Here is a 16,318-nt window from a genome sequence, read left to right as displayed (position 1 = left end):
TTGGAGTGATGACATCGTTGTTTGGTCTCTTCCCCCAAAACAACTACCCAATCTGTTACGCACTACTAGCGCAGCGTTACCTACCCATGAACCCCTAACTTGCTGCAAGAGATCGCGCTTGGTATGCATCTGCACTGAAAGAAGTGGTCGCTGGTGGTCGCACCTTCTACATCTATACCGACATGGATACTCTGAAAATAATACTTAAGTGCCTGGCAGAGCGTTCGTTAAACACCTTCACAAAAATTCTCTATTACTTCACTCTCGAACAGCGCACGGAAAAGGCAGAGAACGTGTACCTTGACGTCCCGTTCACCAGGTTTGCCGCCTGTAGACTTTTTTCTGTGGGGACAGCTTAAAAAAGCCTTCTGCAAGGACATGCCAGCTACATCCGATTATATGCATCGACGTATTACTGCAGCCTGCTCGGACATCTCCGTTGAAATGTTAGCAGGTGTGCAGCAGTCGTTCCGTACCAGACTGGAAGCGTGTATCGCCGCTGCCGGTGGTCATTTTGAACACAGCCTGTGATGGTCAGTTGTTTCATTACTGGTCAGAATCTGCATAACTAGTGTATGCACTTGTGATGTTCTTTAGTGTGTACTACATCAGGTACTGTGCAAAAGTCAGTGCGAGAACTTTTCAAACCACGATATCTCGTAATCGACTCGCCCTAGAATCCTGCGACGAAAACCACTGACAGTCCGATTTGCCCTACATTTAGTTTGTTAATGTCAGTGGGCGTAGTTCCATTTAAAAAAGTGTATGTTTGCACAAACAATCCACTTTCTAAGTATTATTACAATTTGTTTATTGGCTAACAATTCGAGCCGCTGACTACCAACACATTCTGTGAAAACCGCTCATCGACAGCACTTTACATTTCCGCAGTATTTTCGGCGCAAGTTTTAGGTGATTCACCCTCTATACAGAGTGAAGCAAAATTCACGCACTCGAGCTTTGCAGCGCGACTCCTCACATGCTAGTGATAAAAAATGTCTCTAACAAAATTTCGTCCAGCATGTACATCTGGCAGAAAAAGGACGTTAAAGAGTGGAAATATGGCAAGACTGTAATCACATGTAAGGCAACTACCTCTGCCAGTAAATGCTAGCTGTGTTGTAATGTTGATGCAGTGGATATAGTTTTGGGTTAGCATACAAGAGGTAGATGGTTAGATCCTGGGTCCGGGCATATGTTTTTCATTTGGTAAATGTAGTCGAGGTGGTACGGTATCTGGCATCTTAATCGTGAACAATGATTGCAGCCGGTCCTCTAGAAAACATTTTCACTTATGTACTACAATCATAGAAATGGAAGATTGGTGCTTTCAAAGAAGCCCTTTCCACGCTGAGAGCATGAATTTATTTGCACCACTTCATCTACTAGACGCGAAACCTGTTTTCTTTGCACCCTCCTCCAGTGATCCCATAGATCAGTACCAACTATTGTTCTCGCCTCATTCAGGTCCATTACGTTTCGTTAGGGCCTTATGTTACCTTTAGGACTGGCAATGTGCTTTGCGAATAATGTCCAAACTTGGTTACTACTTGTTATGTGTTATCACCATGGTCCCACTAGTTACGCCTTTCAACATTGAGTCTGGTAACTGCATGCTGTTTAGTATGTATCTCAATGCATTATAATAATAATTATTATTATATTATTCTCTCGATGAGATTGTGGAAACATCACGTCTATTACTGTTAGGGAAACAGTGTAATTCGAAACTGAACATTTCACAATTAGCGGTGTTGGGGTGAATCATGCAGGACAATATCTGTCAGTGGGGTAATGCGTGTTAGGTCGAACAGCTCACAGGAGTGATGGCGTGTTTATACTGTATGCACTGTCCACCAGAAAGGAACCTGTTACGAGTCAAGTAACGCGCCCGTGGCAGACCCCAATGTACATGCGTACACTTATCGAATTTTCATTGCAAACCTCTAAACTCGTGTGGCAGACGTATGGCATATGCAAACGATGAATATGTGGTATGCTTCTTGTCCTTGGTGCATCTGATAACCGGGCTGGTGTTGCCGCTCGTGAATATGCTGCTATATATCCTCCTCGACGCCATTCAGATAAAAATGTGTTTCGTCATCTGGAGCTGCGTCTTTGGGAGTCAGGTTCTCTCCTTTCACCATCACATAACAGAGGTCGTCCACGGACTTGCCCGTACTCCAGGTATTGAGGAAGCTATTCTTGACGTCATACACCAAGAACCTCAACAAAGTACATGTAGCGAAACAAAGCAGCTGTGTGTCTAACCAAACATGGTCGTGAACATGCTGCACAAGCATGGGCTGCGTCCCTATCATTATTCTTTTATGCAACACCTGCATCCTGCAGATCGCCATCAACAGATGCAATTCTGTGAATGGTTCCAACAACAATAGAAAGCCAACAATGACTTCGTGAACAACGTAATGTGGTCGGATGAAGGAGCATTCACTCGTGATGGTGTTTTCAATATGCACAATGCCCACCGTTGGTGGGAGGTTAGGCGCCGCATCACCCACGACCATGGATATCAAGTTTGCTTAGCTATCAACATCTGGGCCGGAATATTGGGCGACAGGTGTTTGGGCCCATACATGTTGCCTGACTGGTTCACTGCACGAAGGTATCATGCATCCCTCTCAAACTATCTGCCTGATGCACTAGAAGGTGTTCTACTACATGTTCAGCAGAGGATATGATTCCAACATGATGGTACACCTTCACTCTCTGGAATTAACGTGTGACAGTATTTGGACAGAACATTTCCAGGGAAACGGATTGGACGTGGAGGTCCAGTTGTATGGCCACCATGTTCACCTGACCTAATTCCCCTGGGTTTCTTTGAGTGGGGACACATGGAGGAGCACGTGTACTCTACTCTGCCGACGAATGCCGAAGAATTGGTAGCGCATCGTCATGCTGCTCTTGTTACTGTGGACGCAGCTTTGCTGCGAAGGGTCCATAGCTGTATGATCCGGTGGTGTGCGCAATGTTTGGACGTGCAGAGAGGCCGTTTTGAGCGTCTGTTGTTCTGAGGACAACGTATTCTGTTGTGAAGGTCATGTGGTCACTAATATGGACATTATTATTGTCACTGGTTGACAATTTGCGACATCTGAGCGCTCACATTACAAGTAGTATAAACGACAAGTAGGTGTTGTTATTGTATTGTGCTATCATAATTTGGAATTCCGAAATTGATATTGTTTTTGTAGTTATTCTACCCTGTGACAGGTAATTTGTTTCAACTGTCTATTTCTTATTTATCTAACCACGTATTTGTTATGTTCAGCGTTACAAAATGATGTAAATGTAGCATATATGTGACCTAAGAAACGGCGCATATTACAGTATGAAATGTCAGAGTGAAATGCGCCCCGACCCAGGATCGAAACCTCGACCTCCTGCATGCTAACCCAAAACTCTATCCACTGCACCAACTGTACAGTGCGACTTGTACGAGCTGTCAGAGATAGTTACCATACATGTGGTTACAGCGTTGTCAGATTGTCACTCTTTAACATACTTTTTCTGCTGGATGTACTCGTCGGACGAAATTTTGTGACAGACATTTTTTCATCGCTGGTACGCGAGGAATTGCGCTGCGAAGCCCGAGTGCGCGAATTTCGCTTCACCCCGTATACAGGGTGAGTCACTAATTATTGCCACCAAGAATAACTCCGAAAGTATGATATTAGCTGATACGTTTGTTGGACAAAGATAAGAAGTATGATAGTGGCTGAAAAGTTTGTGGGACAAAGATAAGATGAAGAAGATTGCAGCACTGCATTGATACCAATGCTCATCACTTCGAACACCTTCTGTAAATGGATGTTCATGCCACCTTTTTGACCTTCGTTGATCTTCAAAGACTTTACTGTTACACATGATTGGATTCGTCTCGATAGCCGCTATCAGAAAAGAAGTACCATCCTACATAAAAAAAACAAAGTTGACCTTCATATCTCTGACGCGACCCCACCTAGCAACCACCTCGTATCATACTTTCGGAGATATTCTTGGTGTCAATAGTTAGAGACTCATCCTGTATACAGGGCGATTATAATTAAAGTTAAACTTTCAAAACGCAGTAGAAATAACACCACTTGTCAGAATGACGTCAAATTGCAACGGAATATTACCGCAGAAGGGGGGAAACATATGGCAGAAGAAAGAAAACAGTGTGAAAATTGATAAATAGATGGCGCTGTATGTGTAAGAATACGAAATGAAAACACCTGTCATGCACATGAACCATTGAAGTTGGTATAAACACGCTGGGTACACCACTTTCCCTCCTTTCGCGTCACCAACGTTCGCCATGACTGTCTCAAAGCAAGATCGCGGTCTGCTTGTAGAGCTGTATTACAAGAATGATGACTGTGCACACGTCGTTCAGCAGAAGCTATGGACACTGAAGCGTTTGAACAAAGGCGTTGGTCCGATGACTGTCGTGGGTCTGGAGGAAATGATTGGGAAATTCGAAAAGATGGGTTCTTCTGGTGTGCAACCTGGTAGAGGGAAGAAACCAATTGATTCGAGGTCAGTGGAAGCAGTGGCCACAGCAATGCAGGAGCAGACGAGTGGTGGTGTGCAAACGTGTAGTGCACGGAGAATTGCCCGAACATTGGACATACCCGTGAGCACAGGGTGTAAAATCCTACGAAACATCCTTCTTTGCTATGCATTCAAAATTACCCATGTGCTCCAGTTGCTTCCTGTTGACCTGCCAGCAAGAGAGATCTTTGGTTTAGAATTTTTTGCTCGCATGGAAGTGGACAATGATTGGTCGTGGAAGATTTTGAGGACAGGCGAAGCCCACTTCCATCTGACAGGAAGTGTCAATACACAAAATTGTCGATATGGGCAACGGAAAACCCACACGCAAATCAACCAGTCCCACTTCATCCTGAAAAGGTCAGTGTATGGCGTGGGTTTACGGCATCATTTATCATAGGGCCATATTTTTTCGAGGAGACAGGTGCTTCCGGGCCTGTTGCCTGTACCGTCACTGGTGAATATTATGAGTGTCTTATGAGCAACCACATCATTCAAGCTCTCCAACAGCGTGGATGTGTGAATGGGATCATTTTTATGCAAGATGGCGCACCTCCGCATATTGCAAATACAGTTAAGCAGCTGCTGAAGTACGATTTCGAAAATGCTAAAATTATCAGCCGCCATTTCCCTACAGGCTGGCCGTCCTGATCACCTGATCTTAATCCGTGTGACTTCTGGCTGTGGGGCTATCTGAAATATGTTATGTTCACTGTTCCGATTGCAAACTTAGCTGCAACCAAGGTACGCATTGCGCAACACATTCTGAACGTGGCCCCGGAAACATTTCGATCAGTTGTGGAACATGCTGCTTCTCGATTTCAACTTGTTCCAGTAAACGGTGGGCAGCATATTTAACATGTTTTTCGCCAGTCACACGGAAATTAATAATCCGATTTGATATTGATTGATGCTTTTTATGCCGTGTTTGACCTCAGGACAATTAAAAACCGATGTGATTGATACTTTTTATGCGGTTTTTGGCCTCAGGACACTTAAAATCCGAATTTCCCCATCTGTGAAATGACCTTGCCGTGGTGGATGGGCTTACGTAATTAACAGTATCACTCATGCACACTGCGTAGTACAGTCTGTTTAACGTCGAACGTACACGTTAGACATTGTTGTATGGTTCATTTGTAGTCGACCACTATTAAATTATAATGCTTACAGCGCCATCTAGTACTAGATTTCGTAACTATTTATTTTTCTTCTGCCATACGTTCTCGCCCTTGTCCGATAATACTCCGTTGCAATTTGACATCATTCTGACCAAGGGTGTTATTTGTACAGTGGTTTGAAAGTTTAACTTTAATTATAATAACCATGTATATTGAGGATAAGCAGTTCTATAAGAAAAGAGCTCATACAAGAAGAGAATAGGAACTTTTGAAATGGGGTGCTAGAGAAGCGTACTGAAGATTAAATGGATAAATGAAGAGTCGTACTAGGAGAAAAGGAAATATATGGTCCAGTTTTACTAAAAGATAGGACCCATCTTCAGGTATCAAGGAATCGTCAATTTGTTAATGAAGGGAAGTGGGGGTGGGGGGGGGGGGGAATTGTAGAGGGAGGCCTATGAGTGAATACAGCAAGCAAGTTCAAATAGATGTAGGTCGCAGTAATTATGCAGAGATGAAGAGTTTTGCACAGAATAGACTAGCGTGCAGAATTCCATCAAACCAGTGTTCCGACTAAGGATCACAACAAAAACGACAGCTGTTCATTGTTTAGTACTTCAGGCTTTAATTTTTTAGTTTCTGTGTACGGGGTGAGAAATTCTCATCCAAAAGCCATACTCACCTGCACGTGGTGCACCCTGCTGTAAACTGAAGAGGCTCTGGCGACCGAGTGACTCCCAGGATAAGAAGTCCCCCTATTCCATGCCAACGGCCTCCTTGCAGGGCCGATGAGCGTGTAGAGATTAGGACACCAAGATAGCCTATGTCCATGGGTTGAGAAATCATCCCTAAAGGCGGAAGATCCAATGATGGACAACGGGATAGGACACCAAGGGAAGGTGGGACTCTTTGAGCCGTGGTGAAGGCAACTCACCTAGGAGAAAGCTACTCCGATCACGAACTGGGTGGCTCAGAACCGTGTATGGCAGCCCAATCACTGAGCTCGGGCTTGGAAGGCCGATAACCTACCAGCCTTAAATTATGAGATCAAAGAAAAAGGCAAAAGAAAGTACCGGCCGGAAAAAGATCCTGCAAGAACGGGACCAATGACGACTGAAGAGAATCGTTCAACGTGACAGAAGTGCAACCCTTCCGCAAATTGCTGCAGATTTCAATGCTGGGCCATCAAAAAGTGCCAGCGTGCGAACCATTCAACGAAGACCCACTCATGTACCCTTGATAACTGCATAACACAAAGCTTTACGCCTCGGATTAGCCCCTCAACACCGACATTGGACTGTGATGACTGCAAACATGTTGCTTGGCTGGACGAGTCTCATTTCAGATTGTATCGACTGGATGGACATGTATGGATTCAGAGACAACTTCATGAATCCATGGACCCTGCATGTCAGCAGGAGACTGTTCAAGCTGGTGGATACTCTGTAATGATGTAGGACGTATGCAGTTGGAGTGATATGGGGCCCCTGATATGTCTAGATACGACTCTGACAGTTGACACGTACGTAAGCATCCTGTCTGATCTCCTGAATCGATTCATGTCCATTGTGCATTCTGGCAAATGTTCAAATGTATGTGAATTTCTAAGGGTTCAAACTTCTGAGGTCATCGGTCCCTAGACTTACACACTACTTTAAACTAACTTATGCTAAGAACGATACACACACCCATGCCCGAGGGAGGACTAGAACCTCCGGCGCGGGGGGGGGGGGGGGGGGGGAGGGGAGGGACGCATGGCGCCTCGAACCGCGCGGCCACTCCGCACAGCTGCATTCTGGCGGATTTCGGTAATTCCAGCAGGACAATGCGACACCCCATACATCCAGAATTGCTACAGAGTGGCTCCAGAAACACTCTTCTGAGTTTAAACACTTCCGCTGGCCACCAAACTCCCCAGGTATGAACACTACTGAGCATATCTGGGATGCCTTGCAACGTGCTGTTCAGAAGAGATCGGCGCACCCTCGTATTCTTACGGATATATGGACAGCCCTGCTGGATTCATGGTTTCAATTCCCTCCAGCACTACGTCAGACATTAGTCGAGTCCACGTGTGTTGTAATAATAAAAATATATATATATATACGCTGTAATAATACTAATACTGTTACGTATATGAATGGAAAGAAAAATTAATTTAAAGCACATTACAATTGCATCATTAGAAATGTTGTGCTTGTACCATTTGTGGCAAATCGGACTTCCTCTCTTACATTTCAATTGTAAATGCAGGCAGCGGACTTCAGGTACACCAATGCGTGTCAAAAACAAGAAAATCCTCCTTGCTTAGTTCCACTTCAATAAAAAATACTTTATCCTAATATAAAATCTTCCCTTATTTCGCAACTTTATGACACTAAACACTCGTAGCCCGTCATACTCCTAGCCATACTTCTTAACAGAAACTTCTACACACAAGAGAGGCAGAAACAAAATTATGTACAAGGAAAAATTAATGATTTTTTTTCTTTATTGGCCTGCGCCTTGCCGCGCATTCATAATTAACGACTTTGCCAACGCTTATGGTCAACCGGTGTTTCACTTTTTGTTTCAATAAATTTGAACTTTACGATATCCTGGGGGTCTTTCACCACGTACCTACACACACGCCACGTCATGTTGCGGCACTTCTGGCTATTCGCGGGGGCCCTACACGATATTAGGCAGGTGTTCAAGTTTCTTTCGCTCTTCAGTGTATATAATCAGTGTCATCGGAATTTCCTTAACATTACACTGTGGTCACAAACCTGGAGAGTATGGCTATACGATCGTGTAAACGACAGACTGTTTCAATCGTTTCCGCCTACGTTCAGGAAGTTCGTCTTCTTGTTTTATCATGTTTTTCTCCTTAGTGATGGGTTATTTCCTTCCTGTCTTCCTTATTTTTTTCCTGTTGTTCGCCAGTTCTACCTGTAGACTCACTAACTGTGCTGGATTTGTTGCCGACAGCAGGGACGTTCAGCCTGTGAATGCGCGACTTTTATGTCGGTGGATTGTTACCGGTGAGGTTTGAAGGAGCACGCCCTCATGTAAACAACTGAAAAGCAACCTGTGTTAAATGTAGCTTGTAATTTCTAGTCTTTTCATTATTATAGACGCTAAGTTTTCTCTAAAAGTTAAGTTAGTTAGGAAATTTATGTATATAATAATATAAACACCTCTTATTCAAATGTTTTTTTGTTTTTATTTATTTTTTTTTTTTTTTTTACTTGAAGATGATGGGGTATCATGGCACCTCTCTTCCCAAGACGACCGTCCCTTTCTCCCCTCGGATAAGCATCTATCAAGCCAGAAATGATTTAACTCGTATCGCTTAACTTAAGTTTGACTTCTATCTCTCAGTGTAATCTCAAGGAAGTGTTGGACAGAAGCAGTCCGTCACATGCGTGATGCGAGCCGACGGAACCAATGTAAACTGTGTAAGACGTGTATATTTCTATTATCTATTGTCGAACCACAAATTATGAAAGATGTTTATATTTTATTAATAGGATTAAGTAGGAATAATTAATATTTGTCATGTTGGAAATAATTGTGGTAGCAGGGAATGTCTGCACCAAAGTATTGTTGGCAGGAGAGACCGCACATTGATATAATTTTTAAAAAGGGCGGGAGAGACGGCGTATGGATACATTTTAAGAAAAGAGCGGGAAAGACCGCGCATTGATACATTTTGTAACGGTAGCAGGGATTGTCTGCACCAGAAAGCATTGTTGGCGGGAGAGACCGCACTTTAGCGTTCGTAGGAGGTCAGTAGTAAACGAGATGTGACGTGAATCGGTAGCAGGTCTGAAGCGAGAGGTTGAGAGGAGCGGTGTGCCTGCCAGCCACCAGCTATGATTTACAAGAGATTATAAACGGATGTACAGAGACATCAGCTAACTATTATCATAAGATGAACTAATATTATTGAATCATTTTTTTGATAAACTCAAGACTGCTGAAGGTATGTTTGCGCAATGCTAGTTGTAAGTTTATTGTAAAAAGTAAGTCCCATTTGAACGTTTGTAAAATTATTTAATTCAGAATATAATTAATTTTTGCCAGCAATATTGCATTACTGATTATAATCCATCCCAAAAACCATCAACGTAAAACTTTGCAAAATTTCATTGTTGTCAAGAACAAGTTTAACTATGAATTATGTAACTTCAGTCAAATTAATTAAAGAATAAGGTCAGCTTTGCTATTAGAGAATAACGTCAGTTTTGGTAATAAATACAGCCACTTATTATGACAGCCACCAGCAGCTAATAGAGTATAGTAAAACAGAGTAAGTATATTCATGTCGCAGTTCGATGTAGCAGTCAGATGGCGATCCAGTAACAGTAAAAAAGGTAAGGAACAGTTTTGAGTTATTGCAGATAACGATTGAGGGCCACGACGACGACACGTTCTCTGTTTCGTCGAAATAATCAGAAAATCACTTTTAATAAGCAGCATTTAAATTTGTATGCGAAGATTGAGAAAGAGAAGTAATTTCAAAGGGAAGATTTCATTTGTTATTATTAAGGAAGAGATAGAAATCCTACGGGAAGGTTTCATGGGTTATTATAGAAGGGAAGGTTGCGTAACAAAAGAGATATAGAGGAGACGGGAAGGTTTCACCTGGTTCACCATCGCGCGGAGGAATTCGAACGGCGATCCTGAGGAAACGAGAACACGTGTGTGTCTGCAGCAAGCCGCGCGGCTATCCAGTGCCAACCGTTGCCTCACCCTGCCTGAGGGAACCGTTGTGAATCAACGCGGAGGAGAATATGAATTTGAAATGCTAATGCTGTTTGTGACAGCCAGCCTGTTTACGCTGAATTGCAGCAGCGATGGGTATCCGACATGAGTCGCATCCATTTTCTGACGAAGTTTAACGGCGTAACACGACGTCTTCGTGACGTCGCCTGTCTCCTGGGGCGTTCTGATCACTGGACAAATGTCCTCTTGAACATAGTTTACAAAAAACACTTTTCCGTGAAAATATTGTGCTACTTTGATTGTCCACGGCACTTGATACATACAGGGGTTGGACAGAAATATGAAAACACCGCGAGAAATGCATGCTCGAACATGCGTGTAGATTGTAGCCAAGAATGCAGGTTACACTGTTGTATTTGCCGGCGAACGGCACTTGTGCAATGTCCTCAATGCGTTGCAGGTGTCATTCGTGGTCAGAACAGTGCTTTGTCTAGTTGTGAGTGTAATATGTCGGAGCTCAGTGCATTCGAGCGTGGACAAATTGTTGGTGATCGTACAGTGGGTGGGTGACTACCCACAGATAATCAATCTGTCGTATTGGTGTGACATTCAGAATTAATAAAGGCAGAACAATTGACTTACATGATGCAGAGCTACTAAATGTACTCACACAGGCGTAAAGCTTTGTGTCAGACAGTCATCGAGGGTACACGAGTGGGCCTTCGGCTCCGAAAGCCCATATCGATGATGTCTCGTTGAACGGTTCGCACACTGGCACTTGTTGATGGCCCAGCATTGAAATCTGCAGCAATTTGCGAAAGGGTTGCACTTCTGTCACGTTGAACGATTCGCTTCAGTCGTCGTCGGTCCCGTTCTTGCAGGATCTTTTTCCGGCCGCAGCGATGTCGGAGATTTGATGTTTTACCGGATTCCTGATATTCACGGTATACGCGTGAAATGGTCAAACGGAAAAATCCCCACTTCATCGCTACCTCGGAGATGCTGTCCCACATCGCTCGTGCTTCGACTCTAGCACCACGTTCAAACACACTTAAATCTTGATAACCTGCCATTGCAGCTGCAGTAACCGATATAACAACTGCACCAGACATTTTTTTTATACAGGCGTTGCCAACCGCAGCGCGGTATTCTGCCTGTTTACATATCTCTGTATGAATACGCATGCCTATACCACTTTCTTTGGCGCTTCTGTGTAGGAGCAGAATAGAATGTAAGTGCATCTAAAAACTAGCGTATTGTCAATACACAACTCGCGAAGTGTAGTAGCTAAATAAATTATTTTGCACAGGGCAGCTGCAGCATCCAAACTACAGTCGATGTTTTTAACGATGTGCTAACTGAAGACTTAAATGCCAGTTGAAGACGGCCGAAAGCCGGAAACTTGTGTATATATAAGTAACAATACATAAAAAGTGACTAGTTGCTATTTTTTTAAAGTAATATAATCCAGAGACACGAAGCACAACAACCAGTAAAATGATAAATTAATACCCACGGGTATACGCAATAATAACTTCTTTGCGGAAAATAGCCTGCGGCGATATGGATATCAGCAGATATGTTTATGGATATCTGCAGTAATAAACATTTTGTGATTAAAAATTGAAAGACAGTGTCAATGTTGCGATATTAATCTGTTTGCATCACATGCAGTTGGTAAATGTATTTATTATTGTTTTAAACCACTGTTATTACCCATACGGGCCAGAATATACTGCTCTGAATGCAGCGTCTTAAAGAGGTTAGATGATCTAAGGGCTAAACTTGGCGACATGCCCTTCTTCCTAGTGTTTCCTGCAATTATGCGGACGCCATGTTTCCGATGTACCGGCAGCTGATTCATGTCTGAGCGATCCTGCGTTGTTTTCAGTAAAAATAGTCACTGTGGAATTACCGATAGCTGTCACAAAGTGACATGCTGTGCTAGCATACTCCATCCACTGGAATTTTCATTTCATTGCTGACTACTGTTTGTGAGTAACGTACGACATAAAAAATACTCTATAGAAAATCAGCGAATGTATCAATAATGTTCTTCAAATACACTATGTAATCCTTATTACATTGAGAAGGTTAGCACGTTATCATGATCACTGTGATGAATTAACATACTTTTGTTAAAGGAGCTATACAGGACGTCCCAGGACAAATAGTCAATATTCAGGAATGTGACAGGAGCGCTCATTGGAAGCTAAATGACTTCATGTGGACATATGTCCCGTTCCGAATGGTTTCCAAATTAGAACGCTTTTAATGTACATTCCTTTCTTGGATAGTGGCGCACACGTATGTGTCTTATCCACCCAACCTCTTTGACATTTTATTCTAGCCCAATGTAACATGTCACTTTCAACCTCTTTGCTCGAGATGTCTTTCTGCCATTAAACTAACCTGTTGAAGGTGCAGTTGTCCACGGTGTGTTGTGAGTGAAGCTGAGCGAGGAATTCAGGGTGAACCTAAGAGATGCATCGGTTAATTGCATTTGTACACGCTCTGGCTAAAATACCACACATCTGCACTAATGAAGAATATGCCGATGTGGTGTATGTTTGCTGCTTCTGCTATGGTAGTGTTTCTGCAGCTGTCGAAGAATGCCGTCGGTGCTTTCCGACACGTTGAATTCCTGATCGTAGAATGTTTACCTGAGTTTTCAGCACACTGCATGAAACAGGTATTCTTTCAAATTCACATTTTTCTTCTGAACGTATAGATCAACAGCTTAAGCAGGAACAGCATCTACATCTAGATATACATGGATACTCTGCAAATCACATTTAAGTGCCTGGCAGAGGGTTCATCGAACCACGTTCACAATTCTCTATTATTCCAATCTCGTATAGCGCGCGGAAAGAATGAACATCTATATCTTCCCGTACGAGCTCTGATTTCCGTTATTTTATCGTGGTGATCGTTCCTCCTTATGTAGGTCGGTGTCAACAAAATATTTTCGCGTTCGGAGGAGAAATGATGTCCAGCCCAAATAGTGTATCATTTCTGTGACACTCTCTCCCATATTTCGCGATAATGCGAAACGTGCTGCCCTTCTTTGAACTTTTTCGATGTACTCTGTCAGTCCTATCTGGTAAGGATCCCATACCGCGCAGCAGTATTCTAAAAGAGGACGGACAAACGTAGTGTAGGCAGTCTCCTTAGTAGGTCTGTTACATTTTCTAATTGTCCTGCCAATAAAACGCAGTCTTTGGTTAGCCTTCCCCACAACATTTCTATGTGCTCCTTCCAATTTAAGTTGCTCATAATTGTAATACCTAGGTATTTAGTTGAATTTACGGCTTTTAGATTAGACTGATTTATCGTGTAACCGAAGTTTAACGAGTTCCTTTTAGCACTCATGAGGATGACCTCACACTTTTCTTTATTTAGGGTCAACTGCCACTTTTCGCACCATTCCGATATCTTGTGTAAATCGTTTTGCAGTTTGTTTTGATCTTCTGATGACTTTATTAGTCGATAAACGACAGCGTCATCTGCAAACGGCCGAAGACGGCTGCACAGATTGTCTCCCAAATCGTTTATACATGTAAGGAACAGCAAAGGGCCTATAACACTACCTTGGGGAACGCCAGAAATCACTTCTGTTATACTCGAAGACTTTCCGTCAGTTACTACGAACTGTGATCTCTCTGACAGGAAATCACAAATCCAGTCACATAACTGAGACGATATTCGTTAAGCACGCAATTTCACTACGAGCCGCTTGTGTGGTACAGTGACCAAAGCCTTTCGGAAATCCAGAAATACGGAATCGATCTGAAATCCCTTGTCAATAGCACTCAACACTTCATGTGAATAAAGAGCTAGTTGTGTTTCACAAGAACGATGTTTTCTAAACCCGTGTTGACTGTGTGTCAATAGACCGTTTTCTTCGAGGTAATTCATTATGTTTGAACACAATATATGTTCTAAAATCCTGCTGCATATCGACGTTAACGATACGGGCCTTTAATTTAGTGGATTACTCCTACTACCTTTCTTGAATATTGGTGTGACATGTGCAAATCATTGTTCAAATGATACAGTATACACCAACTAGATTCCGCAGAAAACACCTTAGCCGGTAGATGCGCAGTCTGCAGAGTGCACGTGGGGAGAGTGGTGGTAGTGTGGGTTACGAGCAGGCGCTCTGGGGGAAATGCTCTCTAGCACTGGAGGAGGAGCGCCGTGCTAAATTGAAGCTCACATTGTTTGCAAATAGTAAGTGTAGCCCCTCCCCCCCCCCCCCTCCCATACCGATACTTACATGGTGACCGTTCAAAAAGATTTATCACCTCTACTTTCGTTGGTATTTAAAAAGAATTCCACTGAAAATGCAGTGATTTATATTCGCTTGGCTTGGTAACCATTTGTAACTCTCAGAGAAGCGTCATGAGTGTCGAATTTTGAGTAAAACCTACTCATTTATCTTGTTGCCATGTTAAAATTTTCTTCTTTTGCCAAAACACAGTTTTGCAAAATGTCATTTCACTAACTTGTTGTGCAGGCACAATTGCGGGAGAATTCTGAAACAGTGGTTTATTAAAGTCATTGTGAGGAAAGATAAGGTCAGTAGTTTGTGAAAAAGCAATCCTCAGTACAAAGGAAACGTGTAATGTCTCAAATTATATTGTTTCCAAACCCAAAGCATTTCTCGATTCACCAGTTACTGATGGCCCTTAAAAATTAAATTCTTTCATTAAAAAAGTATTTAGTTAGTGAAGTAACATGGTAGATAATTAAGTTTTGCATAACAGACATATGGAAAAATACTCTCCTCTTTGTGTGCTGTCATTTACCAAAATCTCTTTTCGATATCCCAAATCGTATATGATATATGAGGAATGTCGTGGATATTTCACTCTGGTTTTATCGTTGGTGCAGCGTGTTCAGAAATGAGTGTGGCGCATCAGATCAATTTCCTCAAGATTGGTGACAGAATAAGACTTCCACCCAAGTATAAAGAAAAATTCGTTATGTTAGCTAGATTTCATATGCAGCAACGTATTATGTAGTATGTACCAAACGCAAAATCATAGCGATCCCTCGTTTCCATTGTAAACTTTTTCGAATTTCGCACAGTGTCTTACTTCCACGTAAATATCACAAATAATTATGACCTTTAACGAAATGATGGTCACCTTATCGTGAAACTCCTCTCTCTTCTCCCGAAACAGGCCATGAAGGCCCAACGGTACCGACCGGCCGCCGTGTCATCCTCACATACAGGCGTCATTGGATGCGGATATGGAGGGGCATGTGGTCAGCACACCGCTCTCCCGGCCGTATGTCAGTTTCCGAGACCGGAGCCGCTACTTCTCGATCAGGTAGCTCCTTAGTTTGCCTCACAAGAGCTGAATGCACCCCGCTTGCCAACAGCGCTCGGCAGACCGGCTGGTCACCCATCCGAGTGCTAGCCCAGCCCGACAGCGCTAAACTTCGGTGATCTGACGGGAACCGGTGTTACCACTGCGGCAAGGCCGTTGGCACATCGTCATGAGCCTGACATATAAATCTATAAGTAAAGCAAAAATGATTTTTTTCGCTGAAAAGTTTCCATAAAATCGTTTGAGAAAGAGTGTAGGGCGTGGCCTCGATTCTGTCGTTCCCGACCGGCCGAAATGTGGAAGACACTGTCGTCCTCCGCTTCTGAACAAACAAATGAACTCGCCCCGCGCTTTGTACCGAAATTGGTCATTGCACATCGGCCACCGTATCCTGGATGGGCTCTAGCGGCACACGGAAACTTTCTGCACGTATCAGTGTCCCATAAACACGTGTCTGACGAACATCCACTTGGAAAACTTGTATTCATTTCACACACAGCGTATTCACAATCTTCACATTGGCGACAACGCTACGCGAATTTTGTCACTGGTCAAATGACCATCGCCATTTGCTTCCATTAATACTAT

General features: G+C 43.1%; 1 pseudogene; it reads right to left on the bottom strand.

Annotated features, from left to right (window-relative positions):
* Nucleotides 1–15,773: 15,773 nt before the first annotated feature.
* LOC124712640 lies at nucleotides 15,774–15,891 on the bottom strand (annotated as a pseudogene).
* Nucleotides 15,892–16,318: the final 427 nt, after the last annotated feature.

This window comes from Schistocerca piceifrons, chromosome 8 (genome assembly GCF_021461385.2).
Source record: "Schistocerca piceifrons isolate TAMUIC-IGC-003096 chromosome 8, iqSchPice1.1, whole genome shotgun sequence".
Taxonomy (NCBI): Eukaryota; Metazoa; Arthropoda; class Insecta; order Orthoptera; family Acrididae; genus Schistocerca; species Schistocerca piceifrons.
The sequence above is the reverse complement of the archived record's forward strand: the minus strand, read 5'-3'. Positions and strand labels throughout refer to the sequence as shown.